Source organism: Falco punctatus (genome assembly GCF_963210335.1).
Source record: "Falco punctatus genome assembly, chromosome: 5".
Classification (NCBI taxonomy): Eukaryota; Metazoa; Chordata; class Aves; order Falconiformes; family Falconidae; genus Falco; species Falco punctatus.
In genome coordinates, this window is record NC_137584.1 from 14,937,476 (window position 1) to 14,958,844 (window position 21,369).

Here is a 21,369-nt window from a genome sequence, read left to right on the forward strand (position 1 = left end):
AATGTCACATGGAGCTGCTAGCATCCTGCCCTCTTCACTGGGAGGGACGTGATGGTGGGCAGAACCTTCCCCTCCAATTTTGGCTATGCTTGGGCTTATTTTTATAAATTTTCCAGCAGGGTGCAGGATCCAGCCTGCATCCTTCTGGGTTGCCAGCTGCAGGCCCTCCAGCCCTACACACTCAGAAGTCTACGGTTTGTCATGCAGCGACTGGGGGATCATGGGGGGCTGTAACACCCTTCCCAGAGGGGCCACCTCCAGAGCTGGAGCTGGAGCAGGGGAGCAGCAGTCACTGGCTCCAGTGCAGGAGTTAAACCAGTGACACCCAGCTCAGGCCATGGTGGGGCTGAGCCCTGCACTGCCAGGTCAGCACACAGCAGGGCCTCCCCCTGCTAAAAGCATAAATCATATTTACTGGGTTACACAACAAAAATATGAGTGTTTAATCACATTAAATGTTATGGGTTAAATGTATACATGTGTCTACATACTGCTAATGCTTTGTTTTTCTGTCAGCTGGAACTTGGGTAATGATTCACAGCTATGTTCTCACAGAAAACAAACAATGCAATCGACTCAAATAAATTGTTTTTTTCTCTCTTCCTTTACACTTCATTCCAAACTTTTATTTAATAACTCAAAGCCAAAATTAATATACTTTACCAACAGCTAATTACAGGGGAGAATATGCTTTACTCTTCCTTTCATTGCATGCAGTCTAATAGCTCTCTACTTTCCAATGATTACGCCACTTAAATTAAAGTGGTTTGTGCAAAATAAATTAGCATTGCAAACAGCTTTAGTTTCCCCTGACTGAATAAACCAAATATGGTCACAAAACTGGAATAATAGAATTAAGTCACTTGCTTGGAATGTTTTTGATAACAATGACAAAAGTTAAAAAGACATCTCTCTCATTTTAGATGCCTGTTGTTGATGTATATAAACACTATTCTAATACATCCTGTTATTGCTTCAAATAGTTTATTGTAGTGATCATGAAATATTTGCTCTACATATCAAAATTCAGAAAATGTTTGATTAATCTAAGACCTAGTGAAATCATGTAGAAATTTATATGAATGACCAAAGGACATGTAAAGGAAAAAGATTTAAAAATAACTTTATCAAACCAACACACTGCAAAGCCTGACAAGTGTGCTTGGCAGTTAGTTGTTATAATTGGGAATGTCATAAGAAAAAAATGATAGAAGGAACAGAATAGTAGCATGGTATGGTATGGAAGCTAGAGCTGTTTAAAGGCCTGGGAATGGTTTAAAGCTTAACTGAAAAACATATTTTCTCTCATCCTCAAAATTTTGACAGGTAGAAAATTCCCATTTAGATAGGACTTCCCTTTCTACTCAGAAGGATTCAAAGATATATATGGGAAGAATAGATCTGCTATAGGCCAATCAAACAAAATAATGATTTGAACAACTTTATAGTTGATAATAAGCAAAACCTCTTCCACTTAAATTTAAAACAAAGGTTTACATTTGTATTTAAATTCTTTTAGCCTTCAGATGTCTCCAGAGATGGTTCCAACATAGACTTCTCGTTTCTAGTTTTTAAATATTAGCCAGTCAGATAGACAAGTCTATATGACCAAATGGGATGTATATATAGACAAATCTATATAACCAAATGGGATGTATCCAAGAATACCAGATGAGCTGGCTGATGTTGCTGAGGGGCCAACATTTATAATTTTCAAAAGTTAATGGAAAATAAGGAAGTTTTCTGATTACTGGAAAAAGGCAAACATCACATCAATCTTTTAGAAGGATCATTCAGGTGAAGGTCTCACCTCCATCCCTGGGAATGTTATGGAGCAAATCCTATCAGAAGCTATTTCTAAGCACATGAAAGACGATAAAGCAACTGGAAGAAGCTAGCATACATTTACAAGGGTAACTCATACCTGGTCAACCTAACTGCTTTCTTTGGCAAAGTGGTTATTGCTGTGAACAGGGAGAGGGCAGTGAATGTTACATACCTTGACATTAGGGAAGTCTTTGACATAGTACATCATATTTTCTTTAGCACTGGACTTTTGAGACATGGGGTGGCTATGTGGATAGTAAGGTGTGCAGAAAATTTGCTGGATTGCTGGACTCAAAGACCTGTGACTAGTGGTGGAAAGTCCAGTTGCTGGACAATAGTTAGTGGGATCCTTCAGGAATGAGTACTGGACCCAATATATCTTAATGTCTAGATGGTGGAACAGAGTGTGGTGTCAGCACATTTGCATTTTCCCCAAAGAACTGGAAAAGCACTTGCATGTTAGATGGCAGGACTGTTATTGAGAAGGACCTGGACAGGCAGGAGGAATAAGCTAACAGGAACCTCAGGAAGTTCAGTAAAAGCAAATGCAAAAATCTGTACCTGGGGAGGAATAAATCCATGTACCAGGACATGTTGGGGGCTGACCAGCTGGAAACAGCTTTGCAGAAGTTGGTGGACACTAAGATCACCATGAACCAGCAGTGCATCTGTCCTGGTTTCAGCTGGGATAGAGTTAATTTTCTTCTTAGCAGCTGGTACAGTGCTGTGTTTTGGCTGTGATGTGAGAACAATGTTGATAGGACATTGATGTTTTTAGTTGTTGCTGGGTGACGTTTATGTCAAATCAAGGACTTTTCAGTTCCTTGGGCCCTGCCAGCCAGAGGGCTGGGAGGCACAGGAAATTGGGAGGGGATGCAGCCAGGACAGGTGAGCCAAACTAGCCAAAGAGATATTCCATACCATATAAACTGGGGGAAGAAGAGGGAAGGGAGTGACATTTGGTATTATGGCATTTGTCTTCCTGAGTAATCATTACGTGTGATGGAGCCCGGCTTTCCTGGAGATGGCTGAAGACCTGCCTGCCCATGCAAAATGGTGAATGAATTCCTTGCTTTGCTTTGCTTGCATGCGCAGCTTTTGCTTTACCTTTTAAATTGTTCTTAATTCAACCCTTGAGTTTTACATTCCTTTCCGATCCTCCTTCCCATCCCTCTGAGTGTGTGTGTGTGGGGGGAGTGAGCAAGCAGCTGCTTGGTACTCGGTTGCTGGCTGGGGTTAAACCACAACAACATCCTTTCAGCAAAGGCCAATTACCTCGTGGGTTGCACAAACACGACTGTAGTCAGCAGATTGAGAGAAGTGATCCTTGTGCGCTATTCAGCACTAACAAGGCCATGACTGCAGTGCTGTGTCTTGGGCTCCTCCTTACATGGATGTCCTGGAGCTAATCCAGCACAGGGCATCATGATTGTCATGGGGCTGGTGCACATGACAGACAAGGGGAAGCTGAAAGACCTGGGCTGATTCAGCCTGAAGAAGAGAAGGCTGAGGGAGACCTTATTGCTCTCTGCAGCTACCTGATCAGAGGTTACAGAGAGCACGGAGCCAGACACCTCTAGCAATTGGTCCGTGATAGGGTGAGAAGAAAAGGACACAAGGTAGAACATGGAAAATCCTGATTAGGTGTTGAAAAATGTTTTACCATTTTACCAAGTTTTTACCAGATGGCCGTAGAGCAAGTTGCCCAGAGAGGAGTGTAGTGTTGATCCCCAGAAGTATTTAAGACTGGACTGAATACAGCCCTGCACAACTTGACCTAATTAGTCCTGCTTTGAGCAGGATGTTGGACTAGATTACAAGGGGTCCCTTCTGGCCTGAATATTTTTTGATTCTGCAATCCCATAATATTCTTTTATTGCTTGTTGAAAATAGTAGTTGTTTCATTGTTTTGACTGCAATATTTTGAGTGGCAAGGAAATCCAAATCTAATTCCCTGGCTCAACCTGTCTGGACTTCATTTATTTTAACAGCTCTAGAGAGTAATAGCAGAGTCTTTTAAAATTCTGTGTAAGTCTCATTTTAGATAAACTTCAATGTAACAAAGTATGGGTCAGAATGCATATACTTAAAGATGGTTTACAAATTTTCATTTAAGGTTTACCAGATATACTGATTAAGTAGCACTGAAACAAAACCCAGAACTTTACCATCTTAGGGACAATGCTATCTTAGTAGGCTGCAAAATCAGACTTTTGGGGTTTTTTTTCTTGCCTTACAATTTTTTTTTTTTTCATTTTTGATTGCCAATCTAGAAGGAAAGGTGGAGAGAGAGAAAAAAACCCAACTTTTTTTACAGTCCAGTAACTAAGGCATTTTCCAGATAACTAGGTAATATATATATCAACTCTTATAGACAGAGGACCTTGATCTCCCATGGTCTAGAGAAATAATCTGCAAAATGCTTATTCTTTATGTATGGTTTTTGCAGTACAGAGAAAAGCCTAGAATTAAAGTAAGAAAACCAAAATATTTAGGAAGGTGAAAACAATAGGGGTTTTTTTAGATCTGTGTCAATTGCTTTTGTAAGGCTGGAAAATGTGTGACCAGGACTTACAAATTCCAGACAGAAGAACTGAATGCCCTGTCATTTTAGCAAAAATCTTTGCTCTTAATAATTTATACATCTTGATTTCACTGCCAGCATTTAAAGCTGTAATAGGGGCTAGAAAGCGTTAAATCTTGAGTTTTGAAAGGCAAAGGCATGGGATGCAGATATTTAATGAAGCTCATACCAAAAGATATAAGATATTTTATCACCAGCATGAGATGTTACAAACAAAAATATGTTACTCCTCCATGAATTAATATTCTGGTTTTGCTCATCAATAATTCATCTAGTTCTTATGGCTACTACACAGTGTGAGCTCTGTGTCCTAGATATGAACAAAGTAGAATTTCTGTCCCAATTTTGATGAAGGGTTATATCATTTCTAGACGGAAATATCTTTGGCACATATGGAAGCTGTAGACAGGATAACTCCTGTTCCATTTCTTAGTTTTATTTTGTTTTGCTTTGTTTTACAAAGCACGGGTATCTGGAGGTGTGTTGCATTCTGACACTTTAGCTTTAACACTGTAGCACTGTGAGGAAGTGTTGCAATAATACTCAGAAAAACACATATCTTTTATAAGTCAGATCAAATATACCATTATTTCAGGCAGTTTGGGTTCCGATTGAATTCCTTGCTCTCATGGAATTAGATGGCTGAGAGTGTCAGCTGTTCAGACCTTAGCGGAGAAGAATCAAAACCAAGACCCTGCATAACTTTGTAACTCACTACAGAAGAACTGTGAAAAAATATACACAATGTCATCTGAACACTGATAGGACATCAGCATGTAACTCTCAAGTAACTAAGTACCAATCTGTTGGTTGACAGGGCAACATAGGCACACAAGCGAGTATTGAATGCAATTGCAGCCAGGTGAGTTAACAGGCCATATGCTCCTGGAAATTAGGGAATAAGCTTGAAAGGAAGTCTAATGTTTATTCTCCCTTTTCAGTAAGTTAACAGCTTTCAGATATAATGTATGTCATTGGAAGAACTTTTTTTTTTTTCTTTTAGCCTCAACTCTTTGTCAGAAAATTTAATCTAGATTCATTCTACTTAGCTTTTGGCACCTTCCTGAAAAACCTAACCTAGGCACAAAAATGACATAAACTATTTCTGTACTTAACAGAATGACAGCTCAAAAGAGAAATTCAAATGAGCTGAGATCTGAATCATCCTGTGGAGAGCTTGCTTCTCTCCCACAAGTACAGAGGGAGCCTTGAGAGGCTACATTCCTAACACAAATATCTCAGTTTGAAACCTAAAGTGAGGTTGAATAAATTCAGATTTTGAGCTGTTTTAAGCAAATGGAGGATCAAACCCATTCAGACCCATGGCAAATTAATTAGGAATGTACTAACAGGATTGCATAAAAGCATAGGCACTGTATCTGCCTGTTTAGCCCTGTCTTTCTGGTGCTACACAATAAAATAAGAATTTAATCTTTCATCTGCAAAAAACAAACTAAAAGTATAAATCTATCCACAACCCTCACAAAGAAAATAAATTGACTATATGGTCTAACAAGTAATAAAGCAATGTTTCCCTGAGCAGGCAATCAAAGTAAAAAACTCTTTAGCACAGATATGAACTGTCATGAGGGAATTTTTTAACCCTTTCTACCAGATGGGAGGATGTGGATGTCAAACAAAAGATCCCAATTTGTCTGGCTGGTTTCATTGGTTGATGTATTCATTCACATCTGTGCTAAGGCTGCTCTAAAGATCAGATGTACTTATCTCCCACATTACCTGCCTGAAAGTTAACCTCTGGAAAGTGATTAAACTAATTCTGAAACAGTTTCCTGGTGTAACTGAGTGACTCTTTTCCAGGCATAGTTTGCTGTGCACAAAGAGACTGTGAAAGCAAGATGCACATTTTCATGAGCACCCAGAAACTGTTTACTGGCTAATAGATACAGCTGAGAGCTAGGACTTTCAAGATAGTGGGCTAAGCATTACAATTCTCGCTATCCTAGCCTAGTGCCAACTTGTCTTTCATCAGTCATCTGGGAAAGAGCTGGCTTCCATCACTCCTTGGAATGACCTAATCCTTGATATTGCCAGGTTGAGGTCTCCCTTCTCCCTCGTGTTTTGTTGTTGGTTTTGTTTGGTTTTTTGTTTTTGTTTTTGTTTTTTGTTTTTTTTTTGTTTTGTTTTGTTTGTTTGTTTGTTTGTTTGTTTTTTACTTAGGTTTTTATGCTTTTTATTTTTGTGTTGGTGTTTTTTCTTCTAGATCCCTGAGTTGTTATCACCATCTCAACACTTCTGTTTCTGTTTTCATACTAGTTATCTTGCCTGGATTTACTTCCCATAGTCTCTCACAGCTCAGAAACAGTGTTTGTGATAAAACAGAGTGAATGTTGCACAGCCATTTGGCAAAGAACTGAGCTTTGAGTTACAGATAGCTTAAGCCCTGGACATTGGTTACCTAAAGGCTCGATTCAGCAATCCAAATTTAGGCCTCTAACCACCATTGAAAGTCACCCAGTCTATAGTTACCATTGCAGAAGAATATTAGTTTCCTCTGGATTTGTTCTGTCCTCCTGTCTGGCAAATGTTTTTTACATGGGTTCACTACCATTCCTAACATTGGTGGGGTCATGAAAGCCTCAATTGACTGCTCTCAAAGTGTCAAATCAGCTCAATTTGTTTGAAAGGAGCTAATTCTACTCTTTATTCAGCAAGAAAGTCCTTTGGTTCAAGACATTTTGGGCTGTAGAATCCCTCAGCTGCAGATTCAGAGATACCCCCAGGTGGGCCATAGCACAAAGGAGCCATAGAAGGGAACAGCCTTCCCCAAGTGCCAAACTCTCTTTGTTTTACTGTCAAACAGAAAGCATTCCTTTTATGTAGGGAAAATTATCAGAATCAGTCCTTATGCTTCTGGACATGGAAATCATGTAAGTGGAGTTTTTTAACAGATCAAATTTGAATTCAGCTATTCTAATCACAGAAATACAGCTATTTGGCTAAGCAAGACAGGGACAGTTTTTTGTCACATATGTCGGTGCAGAACTACACTTTTTGAAGTATCTCTTAACATTCACTGTACATTAAGTCATACCCAAAGCATTTCATATCATGTTGCATACCTACATTTTACTGATAACACATCTTTTCTTTTTTAAAGTTAATTTGTTTCTTAGACTGGTCAAAATTTCAAATTACAGCACCTAGTTTCTTTAGGGATTAATTAGAGAAACAACGACCCCGGCACTCTTCTGCCTTCTGCAATGCAATCACTCTCCAAGACATTTGGTACTTAATGTAGAAATGAGTAGGCTGAATCATATTTAAATGTTTGGGTGCTCTGAGGTGGACATAAAAGGATCACTTGAGCTTATGATCCTTGTGGTTCTCTAGGATAACAAACACAGCCTCTGGTGAAAAGATCAAGTATTATTTCCTTCATTTCCCAAATAAGGAAATTATAACTGAGCTGCTCTGGTATCTGGGATTAATAGGTAGGAAAGTACATGGAATTCTACCCTGAAAGTAATCATCTTTGAGCCACCTATCATTGCCCTAGCAAAAAACAAGAAGTCTCCTAGGCAATGGAACTACTCATCAGTCACTTACGTGGCTTGTCCAGCCTCCATAATGAATGCAAACAGCATTGTAACATTGTCAGTATCTTAATCAGGTTGTCATAATTTTCTACACATGATATGGAACAGTGTATTGTCTTAGTAATTATGAGTCTTATCAGCAAAATCATTATTGGCAGGAAATTTTAGTAAGATCTGTGGCAGGTTTTGCCTAACATCTGAGGAGACATTATCTCCTATTGTTTTTGCATGCTACAATATAATTAAGATAACAGAATTATAGAGAAGCCATGAGGTGACAGACCCAAGGGAAACACACAGAACTGCAGAGAGCTATTAACTGAAGATACATTCCTAAAGTGTTTATAAAATTATTGTGAAAAGCTAAAGAAAAAAATGCTTGACAATTTTGAAAATTTGGAAAAGAGACACAAAGTTGAAATGGTCTGAAGACAGCAAGAAAAAGATTTTCTCTGTGATGGAGTTCAATTATAGTTGAAAAAACAGGAAAGGAGAGGGAATGGAGGTAGAAGATAAAGACTGCACACAACTAAGCGTGAAGGTTGTGGAAAAGGGCAGTCCACAGTAAGTGAAAGTGTCATTGCCCTAGGAAACAAGTTGCTTAATGGTCTGATAGGGTAGAAAATCATTTAAGGTTTCTTTAATTTGCATAGCTGTAGAAGCTGAGGGAAAGAGGCACTGTATGCTTAAAAACCCTTGCCTTCTAGCTGGATTTTCCATGGTTCCAGACAGGACTGACTCAGAATAAACCAATGACAGGAAAGCAGGTTTTAATTTTATCCACACAAATCTCTAAGCAGAAAAGGAAGCATGGCAGGGAAATAAAAGCCAGAATGAAAACAAACTAAGGGGAAAAAAAATCAGCAAATTGTACTGAACCAATACAATAGAGTTCAGTTTGATTAGATCCCCAGCAATTAGTTGTTAAGTGCTCACTATATTGCATGCATGATATTATAAGTAAGTGGAATAATACACTGCTCCTGTAGCCTTGATGTTTCCTCTGTTACAGAGGAAATAAATGTAAAAATATGTCAGCAAAAGCAAATCGCAGTAGAACAGGCAGTCAAAAAGTAAGAAACAATTATCTTACTTTTAGTGCTAAGAAATGCTTAGTTGTCCATTTCCCACCTCCCTTTTGCAATGCACCATGTATGCTGTATTTTGTGGCCAGATGCCAAAAAGCATGAACAAAAAATAAATCCGTCATGACAAGGGTGAAGACAAATGTTAGCCTACACAAAAGATTTTCTGGGAGTGCAGTTTCATAATACAGGATATAGAGAACTGGAAGTGCTGTTCAAATCTGCATGCATGTTTTGAGATTTTCTGCACTTAAATATATATACTGACCTTGCTTGCCAGTGATAAGGAAATCCTACTCTTCTACAGAACAGAAAAATAAATAAATCATGCTTTATTCTTCCTTCAATCATATTTTCCTTGGATTTGTATATTTATTTTTTAACCTTAAATATGCTGAAGCATTTTCATTTAACTGTTATGTGTCAAATGGTACAAATCTTGGTTATTACTGAGTTACAAGTTGAAATTCCAGTCTGCCCTTTAGTTATAACTGTAGTGTGGCTGGGCATCAGGGCTGTGACTTTAATTCCTTGGGTGACCTAGGAACTCCCCAGCCAGACATCTGCATTTGTGACATAACTGGTTTAAGACAAGGGACCTGCTTTTAACCAGCTGACTGACTACACCACTAGTTATCTTCACTATCAGGCAACTACCTGACTTTTACAGAAGCTCTCCAGGTGGGAATTTTGGACAGTTCTAGCAGTTCCCCCAGGCAGGTCCTGCTGTGCCTTGTCCAAATGTTGTCCTTAAATGTGCTGGTTAATATCCCATATAAAGTATCCTAAAGACCCCCAGACAGTTCCTGCTGCAGAAATGATCAAACTATACACAAACAAACCATTTATAAAGAGTCAATAGAAAACTGCTCATGCAGAAACAAAAATGTCACATAGGACAGCATTTTGTACATAATTGAGATATTTGAGAGATGTTTTGTATGTAGTTAGGGTAATCAATAGCAGTGGATTATTCATATGCTGGAATGCTCATGTAGGACCATGAAGCAGCTGTAATCTCATCCAATACACCTGAAGATGCCACTGCAACAATCATTGCAGTGGAGACTGTCATTGCCATCAGATAGCAACTGACCATCCTGTTCTAGAGATCTGATTTCCCATGTGAGTGTTATCCTTTGCCAAGATCCCAATAAATTAATTTTGCTTTTAAACAAATACGTTGTCCATGAGTCTGTGAGTGTCTTTATAACAATTTATGCACACACAATTACTACAGTAGGATTAATGTGTCTGGAAAGACAATTTTAATTATATTTCAGGTCAAGAGTGCATTTGAAGCTTACCTGGAAGGGAATTACAAACTTGAGGGACAAAACCCAGCCCGGAAGTAAAAAACAGTCTTTGGCCTAGTCAAATGCACTGGTTTTTGTAACAGGATAGTAATGTAAAGCTGAAATTTGAAAAAGCAAGCTACGTGAGTTAGCAGGGAGTCATTAAAAATCTCCAGCTATGCATAAGTTTAACTTAATTGACCATCACTTTAAGAGAGAAGACTAACCATACAAAAATTCAAAATGGACAAAATAGTTGAATTTTAAATATGTGGATTTAAAAACATGTAGGTTTAATTCAAGTAATGCTATTCTGTGGATCAAAGGAAAGTCATGAAAATGGCAAGGGGATACTTCTTAGAAGACACTGTTTGGTGCATTCACACTTTACCCAAACATGGTGGGAGTCATAGAATGAGTTATAAAAAGTCTGTCTCTGAACTTTAATAAAAAAAATTGTTAAACTGTTTTGCTTATATATATATATATATATAACTTCAGTATCAGTAGAGAAACCTGATTGTCAAAAATGCTCTCTTTTCAGCATGTACATCACAGTTTCCATTGATGGCAGCATGGGACAGGGGGTTGTGGTGTGCAGTGGGGTGGGGGGTACACCTTGATTCATCTTGATAAAACCAAATCATATACCAGAAGCCAAAGCAGGAAAGTGCTTTTAGATCCAGTAACAAAAAAGTAGGTGGTATAACTGGCCTTCCCATTTTTAAACAAACATTTAATTTTTAAGATAGTAAAGTTTTATAATTTGTTCATCAATTTTTAGTTTTTAAGCAGATATAATTCTAAACTAAATGTCTCACAGAGTTAAAGAAATCAGAACAGCATACATACCTTCATCAACCAAATTCATAATCTTTCCAAATAACACTGCCCAGGTACTATAAGCAGCAAATAAAGTTAACTAATTGTTATCCATACACAAAGGTGAGTGATATTTATTCTGTTACAATTCTTTTCATTCTTTATGAATTTAAACCTATGTCAACCAACTCATCATTTTCTCAGGATCAACTTCTACTTGATAAATTTGTCATTCCTATTACAGTACACACTAAACTGTTTGAAATAGCTTGTACTATTTTCTTTTTCTCCTCTTAATTCTACTCTTTCAGTCATTTTATCTTGTTTATTATGTTTAATCTCATCTAAATTTGAATACCTTTGAGAAATCAAGAGCTTTTTTTTTTTTTTTAAATCTGCCCATTGATGTGGTGTATTTCAATGCTGGAGATGTATTACATACAGATTAATACGGGAAGGAAAAAACAGGTGAAGCTTATTAAAAAAAGATATGTTTTAACACATTTCAAATGAACAACTCCACAAGTTTTCCACTTTCAAGAAATGAGTGAATTAAGAAATCATTGAGGTATACCTGATATTTCATTTTTACAGGTATATTTCTTTTTTTTAGGCTAGTCAGTATCATAATAGTCTCCTAATGCTGTGGTAACCTTCTCTGAAAATAATAATAAAAAAACATGTTTAGTGTTCTCTTTATTCATGGAGATGGTGAAAATTAGAATTTTGACCAATATTTCTTCGTAATCTCGACTTTTCAAAAAGAAGGTAATTCTGTAAAATGGGATTTCCTTTGGTTCAGAAGAGGCAAAGAATCGGAGATGAACATTTAACCTTTTTTATAGTATCACAAAGACATTAGAAACTGTTGTAGGTGAGGAAGCAACCCTGGGTAGTTCTAATCAACTAGGATACTTCAGAGACATGCCTTCAGCTGATCAGTGTGGCCTCTCTTTCAATAGTGTTTAAGCAGAAACAGTCTTATTGTGTATTGAAATAACCTTGACTCTCCAATCCTGTAATTTATAGCCACACAGTCTATTTTAAAATGTTCACTACATCCCACACAACTGAATTAGCATAAATAGTGTTATTCAGAGTTTCTTTGTACTTAAATACAAAATCATCTAATTAACTCAAAGTTTCCAGATATGTAGTGACATACACACAAACTCTGTGGGAAAATCAGCCCTGAAATAGAAAGATAACCAAGAGTTAAAGACAGCCCTTTACTTATCTATGAACTATCTATTACTGATGACTGAATTCAAATGACTCGGCACATTGTATCTCATTATTTGCCTATTTTTAGTGAAATAGAAACTGCAGTTTCACTTAACTGGACCCACTGCCAACAGTACAATTTGATTTGAAAGCTAATTGTTTGTATGACTTTGCTTTTGGGTAACCACAGAGGATTGGGGCATTACAAGAAGACAATAAGGACAGATCAGTTTGTACCAGTTCCCATTTATGTTGCAGGCTTTGTCACAAGAATGGATTAACGTCATGCTCTTTTCTATTCTCATTAAGTTCTACTTAAAAAAAGTATGAGGCATCAGAATTTTAATTCCTCCTGTTTCTAATGCTTAACATGTTCTGTGGTTTCTGGTAGCTTTTCTTTCTTTTCTCAGTGCTTTGTTTTGAGTAAATTCAGTGTTTGAGACACTGTGACAGTGTTTAGGTCCTGCATGAGTACTTTGATCCTCACAGATAGCTTTCTGACTATCATGAACATGTTAAACAACAAACTTACAATACTGAAAAGCAGGTATGAAATTTCTATAGTCCTTGTTTTTCTTAGAGCTTGATTTTGGGAAGCAGTTCCCATTTTCTGCTCATGATAATTTGCAGAAATAATTAGTCAGGTACTTTGTTATCTGACTTGCTTGTTGCAATGCTAATGAAGTCAACGCTAGAGTCAACACAATGGATTACTTCCAGAAGTTCTAAGTCTGAAATGTAAATGCCATTTAGAAAAAAAAAAAAAAACAAAAACCAAAACAAAACAAAAAAAAAAACACCACCAAAAAAGCACCTCCAGGAACCTTGTGACAAAATATATCAAATTAACCCAGTATTATAAAATGAGAAGCACACATCCTTTATAGTGGTTTCTAATTTTGACAGCTTCAATCTGGACATCTGTCTTTAGTAGAAAATTATTTTATTTTACCATTTACAGATGCTAACCTCTCTACATTGGCTATTTAAGGAATTTAAACTGGTGAAGTCACGCTATTTCTTTTTTTCTTTAACAGAGGACTACAGTAGCCCACACCAAAGTATGTGAACTTCCACATATCAAGACTTCTCTGGGGCATATTAGGAATTTTCCATATCTGCTGTAGACTCCATTTTAAGAGATTAGTTCCAAAAATCAAAAGTACTCAAGTTCTGAAGTGTTCACATGTATATGTTAGCATATAATTGCCTGCTTATAATCAGAATGTTCGTTTCTTTGTACATGTTTTTCTTCAAAAGCTACTGTATAATCCTCCATACATATAGATCAGTCACTTTTTCTGTCTATCACTTCAGAATGATTACAGTTGAAGCATACGGCATGGAAATTCTGTGGTGCCTTGAATATTTGCTGTTGTGTGATTTTTCAGAAAAAAATAAGCTAAGACAAACCTTATTCTTTGCTAGCTTGTATTTCATTTTGCCCTCTTCTTGGTAGATGTCAAATTCCAAACTAAAGAAGATGAGAGGTTTTATAACCAGAGCTAAAAAACAAATGTTTCAAAGGCAATAAAAAATAAAATAAATCTTAATAAGTATTTGCCATGTGTTCTGTAGTGGATCATTTTTTTCAATATAGGAAAAGAAGAAGGGAATAGTTAGACTCAAGAATGACAAAATTCACCTTAACAGGTGCAGATTCATTCTGATTTTGTATGAAAGGGTAATAAAGATGACTTGTAAAATATTAAGCAGGAGCAGTATAACTTGGATGTATTAGAACATCCCCCAAACTCGTATTTTTTCATATCAGGCAACTTTCTTAAATTGAGAGCAGTTATTAAAAACAAAACAATAGAATTGGTGATTAAGATGGCAGTGTTTATTCTTTCTTTTCTAGTTTATGACCAGAGCTAATTATTTCCCCACTATTAATCCAGGCTTCCAAATAACTGAGCTGTTCACACAATTATATTTTTTTATGTGGTTGTGTAGAATCTTTAATAAACCATTCCACAGGTCCATAAATTTACATTTCACAATGAACAGTAAGACAAAGACATGAAAAAAGATTTTACGGTTTTCTAGTTCTTTACAATATATGTGAATGTCTCAGATTGTCTTTGTGTGGCTCTTTGGTGCTGTTGGGTTGGGTTTTAAACAACACTTTTTATCATTATTATTATTATTACTATTATTGCTATTATTATTATCGTTGTTGTTATTATTAATAATATTTTTATTACTGTTATAATTATACTACATTATGACTACTGAATTATGTTTTTTTCTGTGACACCAAGTCTTTTGAGGCTGTCCAATTGAATACCAGCTGAGCCACCAGCATATCAGAGCTGTAACTCTGTCCTTACCATCAAAGGTACACTTACCAGAGAGACAGAGACCACTTACCATCACCTACCTTCTGCCTTTGCTGAGCAGAGCAGAGAGTGTTTGTGTGTCAGAACTGCTTTTAGTCATCTTATCTGAGCAGGTTTCTCTAAAAAGAGACTACGAAGACATGGGATTCCTGATGTTTCAAACACAGAACATAAGAAAAAGGGGAAAAAAACCCAAACAACAAACCACCACTATCACCACCACAAACAAATAATTATAAGATAGTCTGGACACCTGAAAATACAGAAAGCTACTTTATATTATGGAAGCAACACCTGGTTTTTTTCCTGGGCACTGTTTCCCATTATGTTAGTGCCATGTAAAAGGAAAGACTTTTTTTCCTAACAAAGAATCCTCAGATGACATCAAATTACTGGTTAAATGCTAACATACACCCACCGAAAGCAAATCACAGCAGCTGTCAAGAAAACAGGAGCTTGACAAGAGAGAATATAACACCACAGGGCACTGATGGATATGGATTTAGGATGAGTGGGACTGATCGGAAGGCTTGAACTTCAGGCTTATCTTTGACACTGAAAATTCCCCACTGTCCATAGAAGCATTCCAGAATTTCTCTTTTGAGGCATTCTTCGGATTTAATAGGAAAACCACAAGAACTAGAATTAAGACAGTGGGCATTCACAGCATTATATGAACTCCCGGATAGCTGTATATTGATCTGATTAAATCAGATATGGGTGATGAAAATGGCAGCTGATGTCTTTTTTTGTTGGTAAGCATCCATGGGGAAACAGCAAGTGCCATTTACTTTGTTCATATTTCATGTCTGTTTCAGATTTCTCCAGGGCCTCTTTCCTGTCTACAGTTATTTTTAGATCTAGTTACAATGTGGTTTTAGAGGCTTCTTTGTACCTGCAGCAAATCTGTACATGAGACAAAAGTATGACTATGCAGGTCCTACCATAAAAATAAGATGAGATAATATAAGGCATCTTTTAACAGACACACACAGACCTTTAGTGAACTTTTTGTTGCTGATCTTGCATCTAATTATGCATCTGCTTTTAAAAGCAATATATACAAGATAATAGGTTATAGGTAAGAATCAAATTAATCTTAAATGTAGGTCTGCCAGTTAAGCTGTAGGAACACTAGGCATTAATTTAAGCCCTGTTAAAGAGAGATACTAACCAGAATCAAAAGGATAATTTCTGTATGTACTGCAGTCATGTGATAATTTAGTTTCTGTTACTATACAGGGGTAAGGGTACTGACTAAAAATAGTCTGACCATGTGACTGATAGAAAAGGTCTTCACTTTTTTTATTTATTTTATTTTTAATCAAACTTCAATATTTCCATATGTTTATCAGAATAATGTCTTATATAGTTAGAGTGGAATTAATATCACTTAAATTAAATGTCAGAAAGATGTTCTACATTTCAACCCATTAACCAGGCTCATTTTAAATCAATGGAGTGCAATACATGACTGATGATGCTCTAGAATTTTTCAGATATCCAAGCTGAACAAACTTTCAAAGATGCAGTCTGCTCAATATTGATTATAAAAGGATTATAGGACAATTAGCTTGGATTTAAATAATTATCATTTAGAAGACCAATGTTAGGAACAATGGGAACAATTGCAAATTTGTCTATACATGTCACAGTTACATGGTATGTTTCATGGTTACTGTAGAGCTCTCAAGGACTGAAAATGAACCTAGTATTTTGCTTTTCTTGTCAAAGTTGCTGAAAAATAAACACCTTCACTGGATCAAGCTGAGACATAGGATTAGTTCAACAAATCTCTGCATTTTTAGCTTGAGTATTAATCTGCTTTTATATAGCTAGATGTCGTGTAAGCTTTACAAATAATGTTACACCTCCAAATGGATGAATTCAAACACTATAAAACTATGTTCGGGAACAACCAGTGAAATTCTGAACAGCTGATTGATTTGGCTTTTATAATGCTCCATCATTTATTGTGTGCAAATACTAACAAGGAAAGACTTTAGCACTCTCATATGTTTGAAGAATAGCCATTTTTGTCATACAAATATATGCATTTGCAAACATTATAAAAATTATTTCTGCCAAAAGGAAAACACCTGCTACTGTGATCACTGCAATGGCTGATTCAGCAGAAATCCCCCTGCCCTTGGAATTCCTTTATCTTATTTAGTGCTGCTCAATCAATTTTCAGGAGAAAATGGATCTTTTAAAAAAATTACCTGGCTGCTTGCCATGAGGGAAGTTTCCCCTTTGGCTAGAGGGCTCAAGGTTCTTGATTCCACTCCACACACACAACCCCCACCCCCACCCCCTCTTTTTGGCTCATTTGACCCATATATAACATTAAGCGGTGCCCTGGCTGACAGACAAGGCCATCTCATCATATGGTAAATGGTAATACACGTCATTACACAGTAAGTTTAAAATCACAGCCCCACTGAGAAGGCTGTATTCAGAAATTAAATGCCTCTCCTGAAAAATATTGGCCATCAGCTAAATCAGTGAGTGGGAGGTATCCCACCTATCCCAGCAGAGGTCTCAGGGGAACTTCTTGCACTTGTTCCATGGAGCATTCTCCTTTGTATGATTGCACTTCTGTTCATTCTCTCCCATTCTATAATTATCTCTCACCCTTCAGATGGTCTTTCTCCCTGCTTCCTAGCATCCAGACATTCACTTGCAGCTTGTATGTAGAACAGTACTAATTTTTACCCATGAAAATGTCATAGTTTGTTGAAAATGCACATTTTGTTTTCTCCACTCATATTTGTTCCTCTCTTCTCTCCCTGATATCCCCCCCCCCCCCCCCCAGTTATCAGCACCTAAGGCCAGAGTTATTTAAGTTGCCTCTTTGCTCATAGCTGGCCACAAAGAATGTCTGTCTTAAAGTCTGGAGCATGGCATAGAGACTCGCAGTTTATATAAAAGAAATGTAACCTCTCTGCAGGTATAGCATATGATAGTTTGTCTCAGGAAACAGTACAGTCAAATCAGGGAAGAACTGCATGCAACCCACTCAGATTTTTTATATATATATATATATATATATATATATATATAACACCTCATTTAGCCTACACTCTTTACAAAGCTTCAGGAATGAAAAGTCTGGCACCCTACGATGATTACACCTACCCAGAAGCAAAACCAGAGTGGACTCAAATGTAGGATTTTTTTTAAAGAGATAAAAAATGATGGGGATTAAGTGGAGAAGTTATTGACAGGAGACGTGTAGGATAAAGGAACTCTTGTAATAGGGTTCATACAATAATATATATAATCGCAAGATTATTATCTGGGTAATATTTATATTTTTAGTTAGCCATGTATTTTCTATTTGTGAAAGCCTGAGCTTTTGTTGCAAGACAGAAGCGTTAAGTTTGAATGCACTGACATACTGTTACATATACCATAGCTATATTTTTCTGGGGATCTCAGTGCCTTCCCACTCCTCTACACTGTGCCTTGTGGACTCACCAACACTGTCAGAGTTAGTGCAGCTACCCTTTTGGAGCTGCAAGGCAACATATGAGAATGCTTTTGCACATCACACCTATTGTGAATTCATTTGAATATGTCAGTGAGAACATAGAAATAGAACAAAGAATAAATACATAAATACATGCTAATATACTTACACTGGGAATTTGTGTGATACCTGTCTTTTACTGGATATATAATTCTCCCATGTTTTCTACTAACTGGAGAAAAAAAGAAGAATGCTTTCATGAATCCCTGAAAGAATTCTCCTAACTTTTCTTTTCCCAAATAAAGATAAATATAATCCTATGTACAACATCAAAATTAAAAAAAAGATAAAAAAAAAAAAAAAAAAAAAGACGTTCAATGAATGATTTGGTAACAGATTCCCCATTACTTACTCAATTCAGATGAAAGGCCCAAAGCTGGATACTTCTACAACTTGAATTGAGCTATTATAAGGAATTTGCTGCCTGAGACATCATTCAGTGTACACGCAAAAAAATGAGAAATATGGGAAAATTTTCAATAAAGAGGGTCAGTTACATCCAGGTTTGAATCCACAATGGGTAATGGAACTGTTATTGAAATTTGATTTAGTATTTTATACAAAAACTCAGAGCTTTGTAATAAACATTAATAATAGTCACTGTAATATCAAATTATTACAAATTTACTGTATTTCATTTAAGATAACATGGTCAAACAAAAGAGTATCAGGATACCATTTAGAAAGAATTAAGTGATCTGAAATATTGAAACAACAGAGATCTGACAAAATAAAGTGGTCTAAAATGTAATGTCATGAGCTTCAAGCTTTCTGTTACGACAAGAATGTCTCCATAAGCTAATGTCCCATTAGAAGTTATATCATCCTTAAATATGGAAAGTCTAATCATACCACTGTGTAGAGATTCATGAGATATGAATCATGTGCATTGGCTTCGTCATCTTTGTTAAAGAATAAGATTTTCAGACATTTAATGTACAAAGAAGCAAAGAATGGGACTGATTTACTCTCCAGTATATTAAGTGAGATCCTGAACCACAGCACCATTGCACTTGTGAATGAACTCACATTTAATCTGAAATATTGGAAAGCTGTGTAAAAAGGAAGGAATAGTCACATATTTACATGGAATCTCTGAAACTTTAATGAATTAACATTTCAAATTGTAAAGATTACAATTCCTGTTATTTTTTGTTTGCTTGGGTTCTAAGAATTTTAAAAACTGTTTTTAACTTCATCTTTTATTCCTGCTGTAACACATAATACTATAGATTCAAGGACAGGTGTTCATTCTTCTTTTTGCTATAATATTCAGAAATACCATCTAATTTTAGAAGGAGAAAATTACTTTATCCCAAGTGCAAACCATGACTATACTTTGCAAGTCTCCTTGGAAGAGCTAACAGGAAGATGTAAAATTACAAGTTTCCAAGCACCTTGTCAAAATTATAATTCAAACTTTATTGGCAATAAATAGACAAGCTCAGCATCTGACATTTTATTTAGTGATAGGCTTGATTGACAAAGATATAAAACCCAGACAGATTCAGAATATTCCTGGCACTTTGAGTGGCTATGATTTGAGAGGGTTGTTTCAGTTTCACAATTACAGCCAGATTTTGAGAAGACCTCAAGGCCAGACTTTTAAGTACTCATCCTTTACTACTGGAAACAATTCTTTAAAAATATATATTTTGTCTTCTATAGACAAGAAATTAAAGACAATACTTGGCAGCTCCAAGCATAACACTTGCTACCCACTCTTCTAATGCACTCTTTTAACAATCTGGCCAATTAATTTCAGTCCTAAATTGGAGTTGATTCTTTAGAAAACCTGGTCTAAATCAGAGGTGCTGAGTCTTGGCCAGCTTTCAGCTCTTAGGTCTTAATGAGATTCAGACAAACCCACAATTTTTGACATCTAAAGAAGAAGAAGAAAAGAAGTTTGTATGACCAGCAGTATTTTAAAATATTATAATATAGATATATGCATAAATATATATACATATGTACTCATTGCCTGGTTAGTCATATCTGAAGACTCTAAGGGTTTTTCTAAACTTAAGGACATAAGTTTTTTAAACTCCTATTTTTATAATTTATGTGCTCATCTAAAAAAAACCCAACAACTTTGCGTTCATTTTACTATATTACATTACAACAGAATTCAAGCAAGTTGTATAATATTTTCATATTTACACAAATACAAGTAAAAGAATAAATAAATAACTTTCAGACTAGTGGGAATGGATAATTGACTGTAAGGGCAAAGTTCTGATGCCAGGAAATACTCCGAAGGAAAAGGCTTTCAAGTTACAATAGCTGGGCTGTGGGATGGGATCTAATTTGAGATATATCCTTAAGCAGTAATCTTCTTCAAATTAAGGAGTCTGACATCTTTCCTTGTCCATTCAAGACAATGTAGGATAAATTGTACTGAAACAGATTCAACACCATTTGTGAATGTCAAGCATGCAATAAGAGCCCATTCAGTAGTTGGAAAACTGTCCACAAAGGCTAGATCAATCTACACAGGGATAACTTGACTTAGGAGTGGGCTTAATGTGCTTTAACTGCAGGACCCATGTCCTTAATGCCCATCTTCCTGATTATTAGCTCAGCAGGAGACTGTCCTCAAAATATATCCTGTATGTTTAGGGACAGACATGCTTAGAGACAGCAATGGTGATGTTCTTTCTGGACAGCATGACCAAGTGTCTGTCTACACATTAAAACATTAAGCATGCTGAAGTACCCTTTTCCAGGTACAGCCAGAGCTATAGTTATCTGTTATAGATATAGTTATAATTATAAAGCAAATATTTGGGGTGGCAAGTCCATTAGATGGACAAGTCTGAAATACAATTAGGGTTTATATCCATAGTATGAAGACAGAATAAGAAGATTGCCTCCATCTCCAAGGTCCTACAAATAACAGATGAAGACAGATACACAGATGAAAACACAAAGAATGTAACAATTATGGGTGGCAGCCCCCCACCGCCCCCAACCGTCAAAAACTACAAAAACTAAGGAAACCAGAGACCTAAGGGAATTAAGGGAACTACTTAGTGATCTACTTAAGGAGTTAACAAAAAAATTTGTTTCTCTAATGTTTTCTTTTAGGGTCTGATTTT